We start from the raw sequence: 22,171 nt of genomic DNA, 5'->3' as shown, positions 1-22,171 counted from the left end.
CTTTGAATCCCTGACTAGCTTATCTTTTGTAGGTCCTTGGGTAATACACTGAGGTGTATTTTTTTTTCCCTTGGTCTTATCTAAGAGAGCTGAGGTTTTTAGATCTTTAGACTAAAGTTGACTCAGGTTGGCCAATATTTTAGGAAGTTTAAACACTTCTAGTAATTGTTTGGTCTACTAGTTTTGGACCTGTGTTCATTTCTTAACTCTAGCTTTCCTTTCTTGAGTCCTACAGTGCTGCTTAAGTCTTTAGATGTCTGCTGTCCAGTACAGTAGCTGGTAGGCATGGACGACTATTTAAATTTAAGTTAATTAGAATTAAACATTTATTTCCTTAATCACACATCCATATTTCAAGTACCCAATAACTACATTTACCCTACTGGACAGCACAGATTATGGAAAATTCCATCATCCCAGGAGGTTATCTCGGACAGCACAGCTCTAAATTAAAAAACCATCAATAACAATATAAAACATGAAACCAAACAAAACACTTTTTGTCTTTTGAAAGGGCTACTGTCTGAGATGTCAGCCCATCGTGAGCTGGTGCTTCCATTTTCTCCTTTGGCATGTTTAGTTAGCCAGAGTCCTATTCACCTGCTGACTCTCTTTCTGCAAATGTGGGCTTCATGTGACATTATCAGTGGACTTTGGGTTTTAATGTTCCTGATGGTCAACTGGGGTCTTGGTGGCCAGTTGCTGAAGCTCCCTTTCTCTGATCAGCCACTTTCTGTGACCAGACCTTTTTGCTTGTCTCCCATCTCAGGCTGAGGAGCCCTCAAGTCTCCAACTTAGTTGTAGAGCAGAGATAACTGCTGCTTTTCATTGTGGTTAAGAGTCCTGCTGTCCCATTCTGCGTTCCCACATCTGCTCTCTCCCACAGAGATTTTTCTCGAAGGCAATTCCTCATTCAGCTGCTCCTCCCGAGAAGAGCTTTCTGAGCCCCATCACTGCATTTCTTCACCATCAAACTTCCATCTGACAGAGAAGAATTTCCATAATATCTCTCCAGGGAGGATCAGAGCCATTTTTACCTTGCTGTTGGACTTCATTTACTTTTAGGCTATTTTAGCCAATTTTAGAGTATTTATCCTTTTTATGAAGAGAAATCATTATTGTTTCCACTATGGTTGAAATAATGAATGATATAACTTGCCTTAAGTTGTCCCTACTATACGCATGGATTTGTGTTAGTTACTAACACTTCTTTCACTGAATGCTCAGCATGTGACATCTGGTGTCTGCCCAGTCAGACTACATAGATGTCCCAAGGACAAATATTATATGAAGCTTCTCAAGAAATTCACAGCTTGTCATGTTTGTGGTGATTGCTCAGAATCACCCATCCTGGAATAGCATCATTCTGGTGCCATGGGAAGGAAGCTGTACTTGGTGGTGAGAAGATGTCCTTTTGTCTGCTCTTGCCCTTCTCATGTGGCAGGGTCTGGGGCTTCCTTGAGGTGGCTCCTGACCACTGCCTCTGCTCATCTGTCAGCAGAGGTGGTCCTAAGCTTTCTGACAAACTCTGTGACTGTTCTTCAAAAGGTATTTGAATGCAAGTCACGTGGTCTAATAATTTAACCTCTGGACTCATTAAGAACCAGCCTAAACCCTTTTGCAATCTGGACCTCTTTTAGCTGAACAGCTATAATGGCTTCAAAGTCTTTTTCAAATGGGAAAGTGTGATTAAACGGTGCCTAATGAGCCTTGGAGGAGCAAAGGAGGTGAAACATTTGTCAGTGATATCCAGAAATCACAGCACCTCGAATAACAATAAGGATCTTTTGATACCCTATTCCTGACCCACGTGTGAACTCTGCTCAATCCAGCTTGCATAACTGAACCTCTGTCTGGTTTTGAGTCTGTGTCTATGTTTGTTTGTAAAATCTATAAAATGGGAATTTTCAGTTTGGGCTAATCTTAGTTCCAGAAACATAATGAGATGCTACAGTAGAATGTACTCTTTAAAGATTTGTCAACTGTCAACACATGAAGACTTGGAGAAAAGGCACCTGGGTACACAAAAGCTATCATTGCTTTTACTTGAGTTCTATAAATATATTATTATAGGGCCAGTGCATTGGCCTACCAGGTAAAGCTGCTGCCTGCAGTGCCAGCATCCCACATGGATGCCGGTTCGAGTCCCAGCTGCTCTACTTCCAATCCAGCTCTCTGGGAATGTAGTGGAAGATGGCCTAAGTACTTGGGCTACTGCACATGCGTGGTAGGCCCAGAAGAAGCTCCAGGCTCCTGGCTTTGTATTGGCCCAGTTCCACCTGTTGCAGCCATCTGGGGAGTGAACCAGCAGATGGGTCTCTCTCTCTCTCTCTCTCTCTCTCTCTCTGCCTCTCTGTAACTCTGCCTTTCAAATAAATAAATAAATCTTTTTTAAAAATTATCATATAAAATGCATTGTGTACCATTGGGTGTGGCAAAGAGTCTTAGTAAAGTCAGCAGAAAGCTCACCAATTTTTGTTTCTGTTTTTCTTCCTAAAGACCATTGATTGAGCTCTCTCACCAAAAGCATTGGGGAAGAATGGTCACTCCTTAATCCCCTGATCAGCACTTCTTTCACAGTGAAATCTTTCACGTTCCTTTCTCTTTTATTGAGGAAATCCTTCTCCACCATCTCTCCTACATCTCCTCCCCCTTATCAACTCCCTGCCTTCTTATTCCTTTTCCTTTATTTCTCTGGGGCACAGCATGAGGGTGACTGGGAGACCGTGGACTTGGTGGCAGATAAGATTGAACGGGAATCTCTACTTGGCTACAAATTTGCTTTGGGGGAGCTTTCTGTGCTGGTTTCCTCATTTCTAAATGTTTTTTTTTTTTAATTTTTTTTGACAGGCAGAGTGGATAGTGAGAGAGAGAGACAGAGAGAAAGGTCTTCCTTTTGCCATTGGTTCACCCTCCAGTGGCCGCCATGGCTGGCGCGCTGCAGCTGGCACACTGCGCTGATCCGAAGGCAAGAGCCAGGTGCTTCTCCTGGTCTCCCATGGGGTGCAGGGCCCAAGCACTTGGGCCATCCTCCACTGCACTCCCTGGCCACAGCAGAGAGCTGGCCTGGAAGAGGGGCAACCGGGACAGAATCTGGTGCCCCGACCGGGACTAGAACCCGGTGTGCCGGTGCCGCAAGGCGGAGGATTAGCCTATCGAGCCGCGGTGCCGGTCCCCTCATTTCTAAATGTTGTCAGTGCTGTGTACCTTTCCATGTTATCGGGAAGGTTAAATGAATCCATGTGGGCTAAATGTGTGATCATATTTTATTTAATTAATTCTGTAAATATTTAGTGGCATCCACTCTATGCCTGGTGCTGCACTAAGCACCTGTGTTACAGCTGGGCCAAATCACATCCCAGTAACCATGGAGACAATGTCCAAGAAGAGAGAGAACTTCAGGAAACAAAGAAACACCTTGCAAATTGTCAGATGGTGCAAACTGGAGAGGAAAGTGATTAGGAGTAAGCACTGGCTATGGTGATGATCCTTATTGTTGCTGTTCCACGACACCCCGGCTGGCCCCTCTTCCGGATCCCTAGCCCAGTCTTGTTTTCTCTTGTAGCTCTGCACACTCAGATTGTGCCTTCACATTGCTTCCAGGGCGTGGGGTTCCCCTGTGAGTTGATGTTACTCCTCCTGAAAGAGAGATCAAGTACAGGGAAGGAATGATTTATGAGCCTGCTGTCGCCCAGGCAGGAGGGCATGCTCAGCATATTCTCAAATAATTCATAGCCCCTTTTCTGCCTGGGGCTAAAGGAGCTTGGTGGAGGAGTCCGGCACGCAGGCAGCATCCAGGCCCCGCACAGTCATTCAGGGGAGCGGTGGCTGTTAAGAGTGGGTCATCTGTGTTAGTCTTTCAGCAGTTTTCCCTGCAAATCAAATGCCGATGCATTCACCTGGTGACCTGGAGATTTTGCTTCTTCCTCCTTTGCAGTCCTGGGAGGCAGCAGCTGAAGAACAGTGCTGGTACCTGATGCTGTGCTCTGCTCCTGTCTACTCTGACTCCGTCAGGCTGGGCAAGCCCTGAGCTTTGAGCAGACAGGGAGTGGCCCAGGTTCCCACTTTGACATCTTTCGGGTTTATTCCCCCGCACCTGGCCTCACTTCTTCAGGACTCTAACAGACCCACCTTTCTCTTTCTGGGGTGAGACTTTATAACGCAGGGAACTAATCCTTTTCAGGAAATCATTTGACAGGGCTGTGGAAGGAGAGTTCACTGTGTGAACATTTTCCAGTCTGGAGATTCCAGAGCAGAAGTTTCAACCTGTGGAAGATGTGAAATATCTAACGCCTGGGACATGCCTCAGGCCAATTCCATCGTAATTTCTGGAGGTGGGATTGATGTCAGTATGATTTAAAAGATGCCTAGATGATTCTGGTGTGCAGCTGAGATTGAAGATGTCTGTGCTGGGCTTCAGGGCCTCCACTCTGCCAGGGGAGCCCCTGGGGTCCCCTTTATGACGTTCTCAAGGGCCGTGGCTGTAGCCTCCCTTTCACAGGAGGGCTCCATGCCTAGTTGTTGAATGAGTTACTGGGAGAACTAGGGATGAGCTCCTCTGTTCAGCTACAGCTGTAGGCTCAGGGAAAGGCTGGAGCAGGTAGTGCCGGTGTGACATCGGGAGCTGTGGACTCAGAACACCGTGGCCTTGAGCTTCACCTTCTGACCTCATGACCTCAGTGCAGCTCCCCTGCCTCTCTGTGCGGGTCTCCTTCTCTGTAAAGAGAAGTACTTCACAGGACCTTCCTCAAAAGGACTAGGAAATTTGTCGATTGCTGTATGTAGAGAGGGCTCATGGCAGTGTCGGGTTCAAAGGGAATCCCAACAAATGTTAGCAACCTGAGCAGGCAGAGTGTTGACGCATTTGCAGTGTGGGTGAGGAGCTTCAGGAATGTGGAGGGAGGTTGCCCTCGTTCCACCTGGGGTCCAGGGAGGGCCCATTTACCCAGGAACTTCCGAAGTTCATGGAGAATGCTTGTTATGAAAAAACTGTTGTGGATTTCTACTTCTTAGCACCAAAATAAGCTCATATTTTAATTCCATCTTCCCACAAGCTTTGTGCAGTACCTGCTTATAAGGTACCCGGGAGGTGGGTTTGCGTATAGGGTTCTTTCATCCTGAAACGTCAGGAAGCAGAAAGGGCTGGGCAGGGAAGGGCAGGAGAAAGTCCTCGAGGTGCCTGGAGCTGTGTCCATCAGGTTTGTGGAATGAGTGGCAACTTCAAGGAGCTTGAGCAGGGCAGCAGGACTTCCATAATTTCCGTCTCGAAGGATTTCACATTCTCTGTCTCGTCTTCCTCTTCAGCGGCCCTGTTTCTGGTTACTTTTCCCAGCCACCAGCCCCTGCCACGTCAACACACACTTAAGGTCCTACAAGGACTCTGTTCATATTTCCTTTGTAACTGCAAAGAATCTCAGAGGCCATAAACTTCAACTAATTCTGCAGAATTGTAACTTTCTTATGCTTTTTTTGTTTGTGTTTTGTTTTCTTTTGTTTTGTTTTTGGTAATAGAAGTTAGTGTTTGTCTGAAGTCTTTCTTCGCCCTGGGAGCTAGAACTTAGTTCAGAGTAAAGTTGGTTAGGTCAGCATTTCCTCTGCAATTATCCCAGTGGCCTTTTGTGTTTTGGGGATCTACTGAATGCTGTGTGTTGAACAAGGGCAGTGGGCATCCTCTGACCTGGCAGGCGTTTCCTGACATGTCCTGGTGCCAGTGTGGTCTTGGCGACCCATTGAATCCTTAAAACACCCCAAGGGGCTTTTGCAGACCCCCCCTCAGCTATGTTCATGCCAGAATATGTGGTAGTTCTCCGGGAAGGTCATGTGACTGTCTCAGGCATGTCCTCAGGCACCTGCTGCGCCCTCTGTGCATCGAAGACCTGGGAGCCCACTGCTGCATTCACTCCTCTACAGCCTTCCCACCCCCGCCCAGCCTAGGGAGTCTTGTCCACTCTACAGCAGGAGGATGGGGCTGAGCCGCAGGTAATGCGTACAGCATGTTTTCTTTAGAAGCTCTAAGGCTGTGGTTTCACAACATAATTTCTACTCACATTTTTGTTGCTGATCAGTGCACCTAGGGGGCAGTAAGTCTGGAATGCCTTTGCCACCTCTGAAAAGGAGTAATGAGAGGGGGAGAAGGGAAGATAAAGTGGCTTGGTTTAATAGAGAATAAATTATAGGTAAAATATCCCAAAACACAATCTCACCATGCCTTTCCTAATAAAAACAATGTTGAAATTATCAAATGTTTACGATATAACAGTCTGTGCTAAATTTTTTTTCATAATTGCTTCTTCTGGTTTTTTATTTATTTATTTATTTATTTTTTTTTTGCAATCACTCCAAGAGGAAAGTATATTATTGAAGGGTTTAGAACTAATAATTAACCTGCCTGCATTACAAAGTAGTAGTAAGTGGCAGAGGCTGGATCCCATTTTTAAAAAGCCCATTATTTTGGGGGGCTGGCGCTGTGGCGAAGCGGATAGAGCCACCACTTGCAGTGCCAACATCCCATATGGGCGCCAATTCGAGTCCTGGCTGCTCCACTTCCAATCCAGCTCTGCGCTGTGGCCTGGGAAAGGAGTAGAAGATGGCTCAAGTCCTTGGGCCCCTGTACCTGCATGGGAGACCTGGAGGAGGCTCCTGCTTCCTGGTTTCAGATCTGCAAAGCTTGGTCAGTTGTGGCCATTTGGGGAGTGAACCTACAGATAGAAGACCTCTCTCTCTTCTTCTTCTTCTCCTTCTCTTTCTGTATAACTCTGACTTTCAAAAAAAAAAAATTCCCATTACTATCCTGTAATGTTTACCTCACCTCATGTATGAAGTTATACAGCAGGAAACCAGATGAATGTTCCCCAAATACCACTGGGAAGTTTGGGGCCCGGTGCTGTGGTGCAGCGGGTTAAGCTGCTGCCTGCCATGTCAGCGTTCTCTATCTGAATGTTGGTTCAAGTCCCAGCTGCCCTGCTTCTGATCCAGTTTCCTGCTGATGGACCTGGGAACACAGTGGAAAATACTTGGGCCCCTGTCACCCACATTAGAGCTGGATGGAGTTCTAGTCTCCGTCTTTGGCCTGGCCCAGACCCAGTTGTTGCAGCCATTTGGGAAAGTATACCAGTGGATGGAAGATTCTCTCTCTCTCCCTCTCTCTCTCTCTCTTGCTGTCACTCTGCCTTTCAAATAAATGCTTGGTATCACTAGCCATCACATAAATGCAAATCAAATAATTAAAATAGATCTTTAAAAAAAGAGAGAAGATTGGCGTTAAGAGACAATTTTATTGAGTAAATGCATGTATTAAATCTACCGTGGTCTTTATTATAAAAGCACACTGTGGTGAACACCTTTGCAATAGAAGTAATTATACTCTAGCTACCCGATACTTTGTTCTGCTGTTGCTTCAGCAGACTTTGTTTATTGGGTTCCCATTAGGCACAGAGCATTTTCAGGCTCTCCATGTGGTCTAGAATGACCCATCCTTCGTAACTTGGTGGAGGCAGCTCCAGAATATCATCTCTGGGGTCAGATTGGGGCATCCTAATCAGCCTCCATCTGTTATTGTTCCCTTGAAACAATTTCATTGAATTATAAGATATCAAGTGTACTCTGTGAAACTTGCATGGATAAAAAGGAAGCAAACAGAGCGAGGTGACACTTGAGTGACGCTAAAGCAATGGTGTCAGAACGCCTCATCTTTACATGTAAGGGCGAGGTCTTGAAGAGCTACACTTGGGATTTGGCTGCTGCGTTTTGGTCTTGTGTCAACCCTACAGAGGGCCACCAGCTGACGGAGAGGTCTCCCTCTTACTGCTGATGACTCAGTAAATAAGCAGGGGTTGTATTATGAGAGCTCTTCACAAATTTATTGAAAATGAAATTAATGGATAATTTTATTTTAATGCAAAACACTTGGAAGTCTATGCATATGAGGGGTCTCCAGAATATTTATAGAATATATGTATCACCCCCCCCCCAAAAAAAACTATGCATGATTTCAAACTTTTTTGCACCAAACAAAAACCTTATCTTCTAATTCAGCTTTTCCAGAAAAATTTTAAAAGTCCCCTCATGGATAGCTACCATAAAGGGAAAGCAGAGCAATTAAAGATGATATGACAACCAAGTAGTGGGTTTTAGTTTCTTCCCCAGAATTGTGTGTCTCTCGGGGTGGGCTGACCAAATGGCTCTCTTGGTTTCTCAAGACTTGTCCACTCCAATGCCATTTCTGTGTCTCTCCCTGCATTTCAGATCCAGCAAAGTGCTAGCTGATTGGAGTAGCTTACGTTTGTATCTGCTGTGTTTTTCTTTTCTTTCTTCGTAGAAGAAGATTCAGCCAGTTCAGATTAGCATGTTTTTTTTTTTCAAACTCAAGAAGTTTTTTCACCAGCGTGCATCCCCTCTAAGAGACAACCTTATGAAATGAATATGATGAGTTCAGATACTTGTTGGAAAGAAGATGAAAGAGAACGAGAATCCGATCTGTTTGCTGCAGCACACAAATGTCTCCAATCTTAAAAGAAATAGCTTCAAACAAGTTTCCTTTTTTAGATGCTGATCTCTCTCTCTGTTTTCCTTCACCTCCAAATATCTTGAAAGCTGTCTATTTTTGTTGCCTTCACTTCCTCACTTCCTATTCAGGCTTCCTGCCTGCAAGCCCGTTTCCTCTCCACACTGCAGGGACACAGGCCTGCTGAGGTCCCGCCCCGCCATCTCAGCTGTAGACGTCCCTGTAGCATCCCTCATACTTCCCTTGTGCATCTTGTCTTCTTCCTACCACCAGAGAGATGCCAGCTGGGTCTCAGCACTTCTCAGCTCGGAATTCTGCCTGGGGTGCCTGGCACACGCTGTGATGAGCTCGCAGTCTCTCCATGGTGTCTGAGGTCCTTGCTCCCTTCTACAAGGATCCTAGCCACTGGGCTACTTGTCATGTACTCACACTATGCTGTGCTGGCCCCTCAGCAGTTCCAACTCCCTTAGAAGGCTGTTCCTTTGCACATTTTCAAGGCTTTGCCCTGGGGTTACTTGTGCAGAGAGTTCTCTTGACCTCTTTGCCTGACATCCAAATTCAAGGATTCATCTGAGGCAGGTATCACTGCCTCTATGAAGTCTCCCAACTCCCGGCACCATGCAGACATCCATAACATGAACGGTCCGTGTGCATCACAGCATCTGTGTCCTGCACAACACACAGTGCTGTTGGCTGTGGCCTCCTCCAGAGTGGGACAGAATCCATTTCTCTATTTTATGTCTCCAGGGTGGAACAGAGTCTCTGGCACATAATGTTGAATGAATTAATGAATTAATGTGCAAGCAACAATATTCTAGGTCCTAAGATGTCAATCAGAGTGTGCGATAAGGTCAAAAAGAAGAAACAGGGATTCTGCATGAGGGACTTAGCATATAAATTTAATTTTAACTGATTGCTGGCTAAATTGTCTACGAAGATCATTTTAATTAATTTAAATTACAAGTTATAATTTTACCTTATTTTTTTTTAAAAACTTACATGCAAGGCTGTTAAGGCAGGTGACAGTCATGTGTTGAATTCTGGTTATAAAATAGCCCATATACACAAGGTAATAATATTATTGTGTGACATTTTAAGGAGAATTTTATAAATAGGTCACCACTGACTGTGCTCTATCTCCAGCTAATTTTCTTGCCAGTTATCTCAATAATTGGATCCTAGGTCAGTCTTTAGCCGTAGAAAAGGAGTTGACAATAAAATGGACATTTAAAAATCATCTCTCCATAATTCCATCCAGAATAATTTCCCGGGTAAATAGTGAGCCAATTAGAGGGATGTGTGTGCACTGATGAGGTTCTGAAAGCTATCCCAGTGAACTAGTAGAAACTCTTAAATGCCTTACTCATCAAGAACTTTGAATTGACAGCCTCTCTTTGGGAAATCCAGTTTTCACTGCAAGTAGTTTTTTCTTCCTCCAGACTTTTCAACAATATTTGGAGAAAGGACTTTGGAATGAAAATGGCTGACCATTTGTCTTTCCTGGCACTAAATGGACCTTGTGAAATACAGGCAGCTGGGAAACTTCTGCTTAGAGCGGCCTGGGAACACAACACACAACGTGTGTAGGAGAAGGAGGGCTGCAGGCAGGGTGTGGCTGCTGGCTGGCTCCCAGCACACAGACGCCTACTGTGGGCTGACACCTGATCTTAACAGCACACCCAGAGGCTATCAGTGTGCCTCACAAAGGAAAAATCAACAGTTATATATATAAACCAAGGGGCCAGGATGGCACAGGCATATTTAGCAGTGATGTGAGATTTGCCACATGCTCATGCCTTCTCTCTGTGCTCTGCCTGATCCTCCAAGAAGCCCATGCAGGCAGAGGTCCCTTAATGGGCCCCTAGCTCCACCCAGCTCCACGTCAGACATCTGTGTGAATGTAGCCCATACCCTCCTACAGTGCAAGGTGCAGAGAGGTCCATTCAAGGCCAAAGCTGGCACGCAGAGGTAGAGCTCATCTTCTAGAAGTTTGTTCTGTCCCACAAGGAGAAGCTTTATGGGCAACCCCTCAAGACACCCATTTTTCTGGCTCTTTATGTCAATGTGAAGGGATTACTGAGAGAGAACAACTCTTGCCATTCTCTGTCCCTTCGTGACCTGCTCCTGGAGGAAGGCGTTATTCATCTTCCGGGTGAACTCTGAGAGGGAACCACCTGTGTGAAAGTCAGCCCCTCTGGGTCCTTTCTTTGCGGACAGCCTGGCCCCAGCACACGCACGCTTTCTGGTCTGCTTCACAGAGGCCTGCCTGGGGCCATGTCATCAGTCGAAACTAGGAGTAAAGTAAGTTACCTGTGTTACAGCAAGCAACTTCCTGCATGTCAGGATCTCTGCTGACACACAACCATTGGGCTTCTCTCTCCAGCTCTCAGTTAATTCCACACTCAGAGGGGGAAGACATTACTCATACCATATCCTCTCCCATGGGGCCCAAACCAATGAGCCAGCCGGCCACTTACCACACAGGATGTATCTGTAAGACACAGAAGGTGGCCCATCTCTGTATCACCACAATGGTGGAAGAAGAACGCTGTTTTCTGACTGCCCAGAATGTGTGCACGCTGGCTGCCCTACGCCAGCCCTGCAGGAAGGAACCAGCCATCATGGACCCTTTGTTCAGCTAGCTGGGGGCGCTCTCTGCTAACAGGGAAGCCAAGCCCTTCCTGCCTATGGGGCCAGGGATCAGACTTGAGAAGTCTTTCAGATTCCATATGACTATACCTCCCTGGGTCTCAGGGAGCACCCTCTTTACTGCAAAGCCACAGGCTATATTTCTGAGCCATCACTCTTTTTCAGGGCCCTAAGGGAAGCCCTAGCAATGTGCTCACCTGGTCATCTGTTTGGGGAAACAGATAAAGCAGGATGCTTCAATCCTGGAGATCATTGTCTCTTTCCACTTAGACTTCCTTTCCATCCGGCGGTGCTGCAGAGAGATCAAGGCTACAGGAGACTGAGTGAGGAAAGTGGAGTTTCATTTAAGAAGCACTCTTTGCTTTTGTGGCACAGTGAGGCCACTGCTGTTCTAAGACAGGATGATCCTGGGAGTATTCATCCCACCCTCCCTGAGAGGCTCACCTGGCATGCAGGTGCAAGGCCACATCCAGACATGAACGTTGCGGTGCCCTGTGAATGAGCTATGCTGGGGCAACAGGGCCACTCGCAGCTGTTCTGAGTGTGAATTCACTAGTGGAGGGTCCAGTCCCCAATGCTGCCCAATCAGAAGGGAATTTCTCTCTGGTCAGGAGTACGATGACAATGCAGAACATGACTAAAGCACACAGCCCACCATGTGCTAACAGTTGCAGTATAATGCAATTTATCATCATAGACAGCTTGCACCCATTTTAATACAATTGGCCATTCATTTTTTCTTATACATTGTATTGACTTATTTGTTTGAGGGCAGAGAGACAGAGGCAGAGAAAGAATTCTCATTCATTGCCCAAATGTGCACAACAGCCAAGACAGACAAAAATGGGATCTGGGAACTCAATACAAGTCTCCCCCACGGATGGCAGGAGCCTAACTCCTTGAGCCATTGCTGCTGCTTCCCAAGGTCTGCATCAGCAGAAAGCTGTAGTCAAGAGTGGAGCCAGAACCTAAGCCCAGATCCTCGGGTAGGAAATACAGGTCTCCTAGCTGACTTCTTAACCATTGGCTCAAACACCTGCCCTGCCGTTCTTTTTCTTGACATAATCCCCACCACCACCCCACAGATTTAAAAGCTTCAGTACTCTAACGCCGGAACCTGACCTCTGGTGCTAGAAATTATAGTGAACAAAGTCACTTCTGCTCCACTCCTTGAAGTGGATGAGAATCTACTTCTGGGATCTCAGAAAGCCACAGTTAGGGACGAAGAGGAGGCAGGTGAATGAGCAGATACCAAATTAAAGTGAAGGTGCTGTGTCCTCAAAGAAATGGTCCTTCCATCCTCCTTGTCCCATCTGTGGGCTGAGCTGTGAAAGTTGCAGTGCTCCACCAGGTGGCAGGTGTGAGAGAGATTCTTCATCCTGCAGAACCGTCCACCTGTTCTTTATGAACCTGTCCATTATGAACCTGTTCTTTATGAACTGATGGATGAAAGGGCCTGAGCTAATACACCCTGGCCTCCTGACACACCACAGCTCAGTGACTGCTTTTTGTTATCTTTCAGAAACACCAATTTCCCCAAATTCTAATTCTATGTCTCTCTTACAGAGGGAGACAAAAATGTTGAGGGAAAGAATCCCTTTTTTGAAGTTGTCCCTTACCTTTAAAAAAGTTACAGCTCCTTTTTAAAATTTAACTAATTTATTTACAGCACCAGCCCCTGTTATATTTTCAAAGGGCTGTTGTTTCTATTTATATTCTGGGTGTGTTCATTGCTTTTGGATAGGGAGGATTTATATAATTTTAACATAATGTAATGCATATTAATTTTAGGAAATTTGGAAAATATAGAAAGACTAGAGAATGAAACACTTAATAATCCCACTGCTTAGAAATGACAATTAAGATTTTGCAATATTTCCAGTAAGTACTGCTTAAACACATCTATTTCTTTTGCATAGTGCTTGCATTTATTTGTACAGGCTTTTTTCCACCTTTAATTCTGTAGGAGTTTCTTGGACTATAAAATATTGTTTAAAACCTAATTGTAATGACTGCATAAAATTCCAAAACAGTGCCAAAATTTTGTGAGTCAGTGTCTGTTTTTGAATATTAGGTTGTTTTCATTTATTCACTATTAAAAATTGTATTCTGATGTCATCCATGAATATTAATCTACATTTTCATCTCTGATTACTTCTTTCAAAAAGCATGGCCATTGGAACAAAAGCGCCTGATAAGGCTTATCATGAAGTGACGGACACTGCATGTGTCTGTCAATCATGAATACCACTGTCATTTCCACAGAGCCCCTCGTAGCATGGTGAGTTATTATTGGAGTGACTTTATATTTTGCTTTCTCATCAGTTGTCCTTTATGGTACATCCTTGACTTATCTCAGTGTTTTGACTTTGACACATTTTCTCACTAATAAGGGCGATTAAGCAACTTGACAAATGTGTACCGATGAACCCTTCTTTCTGTGAAGTTTTCTCATGCCCTATATTCATTTTTCTATTGGAATAATTTTTAAACATTGCCGATAAGAAAGGACTCTTCTGTTTGTATGTCTTGGTGGCATTTTAGATGTAGTTTATAGAAGGGACTCACCTAGTACATTCCTGAAGCTGCCCCAGCACTGGGAACTCAGCAAATGATCATTCCATTTTAGATCTACCAAAAAAGTTAATTTAAAATTATGGAATGAAACAGCCGGATTCTCACTCTTTTACAAAAATAGAAATTACATCTATCTCTGTGTTGTAAAAGGTATGTCTTAAAGCTATATCAAATGGGAAGAGTGCATTTTGTGGAGAAATTCTATTAAATTATATCTCTAAGAGAAGTGATTTAAATTAAATTTTCCCAATACAGTTTTCACTCTCATCCATTCCTTCATAGGGCTCACTTTTCCAGGGACTTTTAGTTGGTATTAAGACCATTGCAGATTAGGTAGATAGATAAATAGATCAATGTTATATCTACTTATCTATATGGATTATAGCTAAATTTACAGGTAAATACAGAGAGTTATAGAAACACATAAGTAGATTGATACATAGATAGGTTATAGATATAGACAGATGTAGTGATACATAGAAATGTACTGTGAATATGGATGAATGCATTGATCCATAGATAAACACATAGATGAATACATAACTAGATCAATCTAGGAACCAATAGATGATACATAGACAATAGACTTATAGACGCATGGATAGATGCAGAGATGAACAGTAGTGTTCCACCCCAACCCCCAACAGTAGGCCTATTGTCCTAGCAGCACAGATTACTTTAGCCTAACCTCTGCTTCCTGGGCAGCGCTCTGAGCTCCAGGATTGTCAAGCAGGAGACACCCAGGGTGGGTGGGAGTGACTTCAGGGTGGGGAGTGTGGGCTGCGATGAGTCAGTCCTTCTTCCTGCTCAGGAAGCAGCTTTCTCCCAGGCGTGGCCCCGCCTCCTTTCTTCCTTCTGCAGGTGCATTGGCTGTGGTCAACTAAATCCTGTACTGAACCCCTAGCAGAGAGATATGTGAAAATTAATGCCACCAGTTTTTCTTCTAAGAACATACGTTTGTGTAGGAAGTCCGATAGGCCTGTCATTTAAAAAGTGTCTTCTAAAGGGTGTTGACCGGGGGTCATCCATTTTATGTTCATTATTTATATTCCTCCTATTCATTGGTAAGGAAGCTTTCACTAACCCAGCTAAGAAAATGCAGGGAAGTGTCTCATTTCACAGTGCTTAATGAAGTACCCCTGACAGATGGCTTATAAACAACAGAATTTGTTTTCTCGCGGTTCCGGAGGCTGGAAACTCAAGAGCAGGCTGTCAGTGTGGCTGGGTTCCGGTGAGGGCCAACTCCCCTTTGCAGACAGTTCTCTAGGTGTCCCCGCGTGCAGAGCGCAGAGAACAAACGCAAACTCCCCTGTCTCTCGTTTAAGGCACTGGGCTCCAACGTTATGACCCAAAACCCCCCCAAAGCTTCAACTCCTAATCCTGTCACACTCAGAACTAGGATTTTAGCTCTGAACTTTCCAGAGGTGGGCCACAAACACCCGGTCCACAGTAGGGCGAGGGTAAGATTAGGATAGGAAGTTCACTCACCCAAAGCCAGCAGGTTAGAAATGGCAAAGCAGCAAGTAAAATCAAAGTGTCCCCAGTTCCAAACTCCGTGTTATTTTGGCTTTGTTTTGTTTTGATTTTTGAAGGGCAGAGAGAGAGAGAAAGGCAAACACAGAGAAAGAAAGATCTCCCATCTTCTGCTTCAGTCCTCAAATGTTCACATCAGCTAGGAATAGGCAAGGAAGAAGCAGGAGTGAGAAACTGCATGTGGGTTTCCTGGGAGAGTGGCAGGGACCCAAGTCCTTGAGTCATCACCTGCTGCCTCCCAGGGTCTGCAATAGCAGGAAGCTGGGATCAGAAGAGGAGCCAGAGGGGCTGGCCTGAAATGTAGTGAGTTAAGCTGCCATCTGCCTCTGCATCCTGGATGGGTACCGGTTCAAATCTCAGCTGCTTCATTTCTGATCCAGCTCCCTGCTAATGTGCCTGGGAAAACAGAGGATGACCCAGTGCTTGGGCCCCTGCACCCTGCACCCACCCACATGGGAGACTTGGAAGAAACTCCTGGATCCTGGGTTCAGATCGGCCAAGATCCAGCCGTTGTGACCATTTGGGGAGTGAACCTGCGGATGGAAAATCTCTCTCTCTCTCTCTCTCTCTGCCTTGAAATAATTAGGTAAATCTGAAACCCAGGCATTTTGACATGTGATGTTGATATCCCAGGCAGCATCTTAATCACTGTGGCCTAATCCCCATGCCTCTCAACATTGTGGCACAGTATCACTGTGTGAATGGCTCCCAGGCAAATGTTGCGTGTTATTTTTCTCTATACCAGTAGCATTTAATATGTTGTCAGCACATAATAGTTGCTGAGTAAGTATGAGTAGCCCATAAGAGTCAGTGAATTAAATGGTCACCTATGGAATGTCAGTGTTAAACTACACTCTGTCTTATTTTATCTTGTGATAGGCAGGTCTGGGCACTCGAGTGGGGAGATGGGGCCAATGAGAGTGAGGTGTAGTGGGAGTGATGTGTGTGCTCTCACCAATGAGCAGGGCAGATGGCCCAGACCCCACTCTGTGTCACTAGGACTGGAGCAGGATAGAATCCTCTGCTTCCCTCTGCCTCTCCCAGGAGCCCACCCTTCTGTGCACTGTGAGCTGTTTTCTGCTCCATTTCCTCTCCAAGCCCTCGGATCACCCTCAGAGCTCTCTGTTATCTTCCACATCATCCTAGCTGGAATAAAATATAACTGTGTCTGAAAAGTACAGAAATCAAAGCTCCCCTCGGGGATTTTCTCCCGTATCACCTGTCGAATTGGAAACCGGTGTGTCCTTGAAAAGATATGTATTTCAGGCCGCAGGGGTGCTCATTTGCAAGGCCCATTACTCAAATACAACGTTGAAAGAGTCTTCAATAAGCCACTGCTCTCGGCCTGTTTCCATTCCGGCACCAACATCACCCACAATGGGTTTCCTGTCAAGCTTCAGAGCCCAAAGTCAAGATTTATCCATTGATATTTTGACTGTAGCTTTTACACTTTCATTATGTCACTGCATTGCAAACTCAGCCACAGCTCTGTAGCTGTTTGCAGGTTTCTTACGCCTGTGCTTGAAGCTAATGTAGAAGATGTGGTTTTGAAGCATCTTGCCAGGCCTGCACTGTGAACTCTCAGCTCTGCCCAGCACATCACGGCGATGAGACTGAGAACTTGATTGACAGATAACTTTGCAGCTTATGTGGCAATCAGTGTCACACAGTTTGTACAATGTTATGCATAGTTTTGCATTGTTTTTATTCAGATTTTTAAAACATTGGAAGTCCCTTCATTTGCCCTGTCTTAGGGACTTAGGAAGAGAATAAAAATAGAGAAAAAGAAGTCCTCACTCATAGCAACAACTAGTGAGCCAGATAACACTTTGCTGGATACATTTTCAGTCTTCTATTGCATTTTCCTAGAGTTCAAATTATCCTGTTACACTATAACTTAAACATTCATCTATAATTCATAGTTATCATAAACATTTTCAAATGCTTGCATATTATTCTGTCCTGGGACTGTAACGTAAGTTAATTAACTGCTTGCTTCTCTGTTGCTGTTTACTTAGGTTGTTTCCATTACAATGAATCAACATTTTAATGATATATTTTTTCTGTAACACCTTCACAGGGGAGATCTAAGCACCTCCCTGGTGTGTGGAAATACTGAGTCAACAGTGATGAATGTTTTAAAATCTTGATAGCTGTGGCCAAACGGCTTTCCAAAGCTGAAGCACGTGCACAAATCGGCACTTGTGTGGTTCTCTTTTCCTGCCTGATGCATGTTTGTCGTGTGTGCACTAAGCATGCTACAAGAAATGGGACAAACACCAGACCTCTGGCCAAGTCCAGGTTTCTGGCTGAGCTCACTTTAGCTACCACATATGAGCTTTGTATACGTCAAGGAACATGTTTGTTTTAGGACTGGAGACTTAGCGTGATTATTTTTCCCCTCTAGGTTTTAATTTTTCTAAAATAATATAGGATTATTTTATACTTCTAAATGATCTTTCAAGGAAATGTTTCGCTTCAGGTCTCAGGAAATTAATTTGTACGTATAATATTAAAGAACATTAAAGAATGTTCATTTTGTAAAATTGGTGGTATTTCTTCTACGTTGGTGAAGATATTCACCTCACTGATAAATGGGATGATTCCTTCCCACAGCCTTCCTGGAAGCTGGAAAAGGTAATTGTAATTTAGAGCAATTACTGCAAACTATTGCACCTGTAGAATTAGAGGCCATTATCCTGGAATCTCGGACGGATTAACTAATGAATTGGCAAATAAAGCGCATGATGGATTGCAAAGAACAGTGTCATTATCATTTTATGATAAAGCATCTTGTTCTGGATGACATTCCATTTTCAGAACGAAATAACTGACTCCCTGAGATCTTAAAGGACTCTCAGGTTCTCTCAGATAGAGAAGGGACAAAGAGGATAGGGGTGTGGGACAGGAGGCAGCAATGTGGGCAACTCTGGGCTCCTTACTTTTTAAAATGAGGACATGTTGGGGTGTGAAACACATTGCAGGCCCCGCCCTGGGGTGCGGAGATGAACTTGGCTGAAACGCCACGCCCTGTTGCAGAGTTCCATGTCTCCTACAGCAACAATGAAAAATCAATGCTATCAAGTGATTTGGGCAAGCAGGGTTTTAGAATTTACTTTCTAACTTTTTTTTTTTAAATCTTTGGTAAATTGTGTGTTATTTCCCTTCTCCTTCCCCGATCACCAGACTGCCCAGTGCCAGAACTCAGCATCACAACTGGAAACCCTGCAAGAAGCAGGGGCTGAAATTGCTTTTTGGTGGGTCCGATTTCATGCTGAGCGGGAAGCGGCAGCTCAGAGATGAATTGGAAGGCCACGCTTGTCAGCGAATGAAATGTGATGAACCTCAGAGTTTTATTGACATGCAGCGGCCGAACTAGCAATGGCAGCTGGCACAGCGACTCCTTAATCCCATGTTCTTGGTGGGGGGAGTTTGACCCAGTACTTTCGGTTAGAAATGATACATATTTATTAGGCGATGCAGCTTAAAAGAGAGAAAGAGAGTGCCCGGTGTCAGACACTATCACAACCAAACCTTTCTTTTATTAAAATACATACAGACAATTTCACTGTGACAGCTCCTGCACCGAGGGGGAGCTGTATTAACTGGTGACCTTCCTTCTCCCCATACAGACAGGCAAGCTTGCATCTCACCACCAGTGGGGAGGAAGGCTCAGGGAAGGTGGGGGCACCTGTGGAGCATTTTATGGGTTTTGAGAGAACCAGTCTGCAGTCCTGAGTAGCCTGCCGTTCCACTAATTATCTTCATCCTCTCATTCGTGCTACAAAATCAATGGCAAACAACATCCAATCTCATTTACTGCAGTATATGCCTGTGAGGTACAGCTGTGCCACCAACCCTTTCCTCCTCTCCTGGACTGGCGCTCTGCTACCATCCCATGGGACCAGGCTTCAGAGGCCCCAGGGGTAGACACATTATAAACGATGTAGTGTTCCCAGGGTCTCTCTCACTGGCCCTGCTGGTTGAGAGCCAGAGTGATTGCATGTGTTTAAGGGAGACTGCTCTAGTATTTGGTTGCATATTCGCTCCTTAGGCTATACCTAATGAACACCACTATTCTATATCTGGTGTTAATTTGAGGAATGAGTGAGACGGAAAGTGTAGAAAAGAGAAGGGAAGACTTTTTGTGAATACTTATATATCAACTTCATACATATATTCACATACAAGGACAGTTCTTCAAAAACTCCATGGGAAGTGGAATTAAATGGTTAAGTTTATTTGGGGGCAAAAAAAATGTGAAATACATAGGAGGGTTCTTCAAAAAGTTCATAGAAATGCATGGATTTAAACATGTTTGGCATTAAAACAAACAATTCAATTTTCCATCATATTTTTGAAGTACATTGTGTTTTGTCTATGTGTACCACACACATACCACAAACATGTGCTTCCATACATACCTCGAGTCACACACACACACACACACACGCACAATCGTGCTTAATGATTTACACCTGACTGCCTCCTGGTAGCTCTATTGACTTGCAGAAGAAACAGACATTCTCCAAGCCTAAATTTCCCCAGCGGGACCTGTAGTACTAGTTCAAGGGGCAAGCTGAGAGTCAGAACTAGGGACTTCATGATATAGAGCTTTATGAGTTTGCATCAAGTTCTGACAACCTCCTCTCCCTCACCTGCAGGACTCCATCTCCAGTACTTGTTTCAGGCAACTTTCTCTCTCCTTTACCTGCACTTGCTTGAGTTTGTCCTGTTGAACGTCACCCTCTGGGATCCTGTCCACATTTTCCACTTGCAAGACCATTTTGTGTCTCCACCATCTGTCACCACAGATATGTGGTGTCCTCATCTGCAGAGGATTGATTGTACAAGGCTTGCTGAGAGATGAAGGCAGTAAGGGGTGTACTGCTTTTCCTAAAACACCTCTGTTGTTAGGTTACCCTCTGTACGCTCCCTTGATTTATCCACACCAAGTTTAGATTGTGTCTTTTTTTTTTTTTTTTTTTTTTTTGACAGGCAGAGTGGACAGTGAGAGAGAGAGACAGAGAGAAAGGTCTTCCTTTTGCCATTGGTTCACCCTCCAATGGCCGCCACGGCTGGTGTACTGCGGCCGGCGCACCGCGCTGATCTGAAGCCAGGAGCTAGGTGCTTCTCCTGGTCTCCCATGGGGTGCAGGGCCCAAGCACTTGGGCCATCCTCCACTGCACTCCCGGGCCACAGCAGAGAGCTGGCCTGGAAGAGGGGCAACCGGGACAGACTCCGGCGCCCCGACCGGGACTAGAACCCGGTGTGCCGGTGCTGCTAGGTGGAGGATTAGCCTAGTGAGCTGCGGCGCCGGCCTAGATTGTGTCTTCAGGACTCCAGTGCCCTCCTAAGTAGGTCCCTCATTCACCTGCTCCATCCCTGATATGCCGTATTCATTCAGCTCTGAACCTTTAGTGCAGGCTCTTGCTCCTAAGTATCTGCCTGTCCCACCCTCTACCATGTACAGAGTCCATCTTTATTCATGCTTCCTTCTTTTTTTTTAAACTTTTTTAAACTTTTTTTATTTTTTATTTTTTTGACAGGCAGAGTGGACAGTGAGAGAAAGAGAGAGAGAGAGAGAGAGAGAGAGAGAGAAAGGTCTTCCTTTTTCCGTTGGTTCACCCCCTAAGTGGCCGCTACGGACAGTGCGTTGTGGCCAGCATGCTGTGCTGATGGGGTGCAGGGCCCAAGGACCTGGGCCATCCTCCACTGCCTTCCTGGGCCACAGCAGAGAGCTGGACTGGAAGAGGGGCAACTGGGACAGAATCCAACGCCCCGACCGGGACTAGAACCCGGTGTGCTGGCGCCGCAAGGCAGAGGATTAGCCTAGTGAGCCACGGCGCCAGCCTTTTTTTTTTTTTAACTTTTATTTAAAAAATATAAGTTTCCAAAGTACAGCTTTTGGATTACAGTGGCTTTTTCCCCCCATAACTTCCCTCCCACCCGCATCCCTCCCATCTCCCGCTCCCTCTCCCATCCCATTCACATCAAGATTCATTTTCAATTATCTTTATATAAAGAAGATCAATTTAGTACATATTAAGTAAAGATTTCAACAGTTTGCACCCACACAGAAACACAAAGTGTAAAGTACTGTTTGAGTAGTAGTTATCATGCTTCTTGAATGAAGCCTCATCTGAATCCTTTCTCCATCTTTCATCTCTCCTGTCTTGATTCTTCAACTACTTTTACAATGAATGCCAAAACTGAGTATTTTCCAACTAGTAGGCAATTATTGAACTATTTATTTTCTATTTCCAACTGGACTGTGAAAAACCTTGGACAGAGCCATGTCTTGCATATCACTGTATTTCCTTTGTAATGCAGGCCACCATACTGACTATAGTATAGTTTACTTATTGATTATTTGAGTGATGGGATGACTCTTGCCTTCAGGAAGTGTGCATCTAAATAAATACTGTAGTCCCCTCTTATATGAGATTTCACTTTCTACCATGTCAGTTACTCAGGGTCAACCGTGGTCTCAAAATACGAAATGGGAAATTCAAGATGGAAATAATTCATAGGCTTTCAATTGTATACCATTGTGAATCGCGTGATGAAATCCTGTGCTGTGCTGCCCAGGGTGTGGATCATCTCTTTATCCAGCATTTCCATGCTGTGTATTCTACCTTGCCCAATACTTACATAGTAGCCAAATCAATTATCACATGAATTCAATGCAGACAGAGAGAGAAAGACAAAGAGAGACAGAGAGAGAGAGAAAGAGAGAGAGACAGAGAGAGCTCATTCACATAGCTTTTATTACTGTTTATTGTTGTAGTTGGTGTGCTTTATATTAGTTATTGTTCATTTGTTACTCTGCCTAATTAAACTTTATCATAGGCATGTTGATATAGGAAAAGCATACAATACAGAGCTCGGTGCTATCCGTGGTTTCAA

General features: G+C 44.7%; 1 protein-coding gene across 3 annotated transcripts in view; it reads left to right on the top strand.

The window, feature by feature from the left end:
• OPCML (opioid binding protein/cell adhesion molecule like) overlaps positions 1 to 22,171 on the top strand; it is a 1,351,977-nt gene that overhangs the window by 1,008,807 nt on the left and 320,999 nt on the right. The window lies entirely within an intron of this gene.

The sequence above is a fragment of the Oryctolagus cuniculus genome, chromosome 1 (assembly GCF_964237555.1).
Source record: "Oryctolagus cuniculus chromosome 1, mOryCun1.1, whole genome shotgun sequence".
Taxonomy (NCBI): Eukaryota; Metazoa; Chordata; class Mammalia; order Lagomorpha; family Leporidae; genus Oryctolagus; species Oryctolagus cuniculus.
Note: the sequence above shows the minus strand (reverse complement) of the source record. Positions and strands in the feature narration are given on the sequence as shown.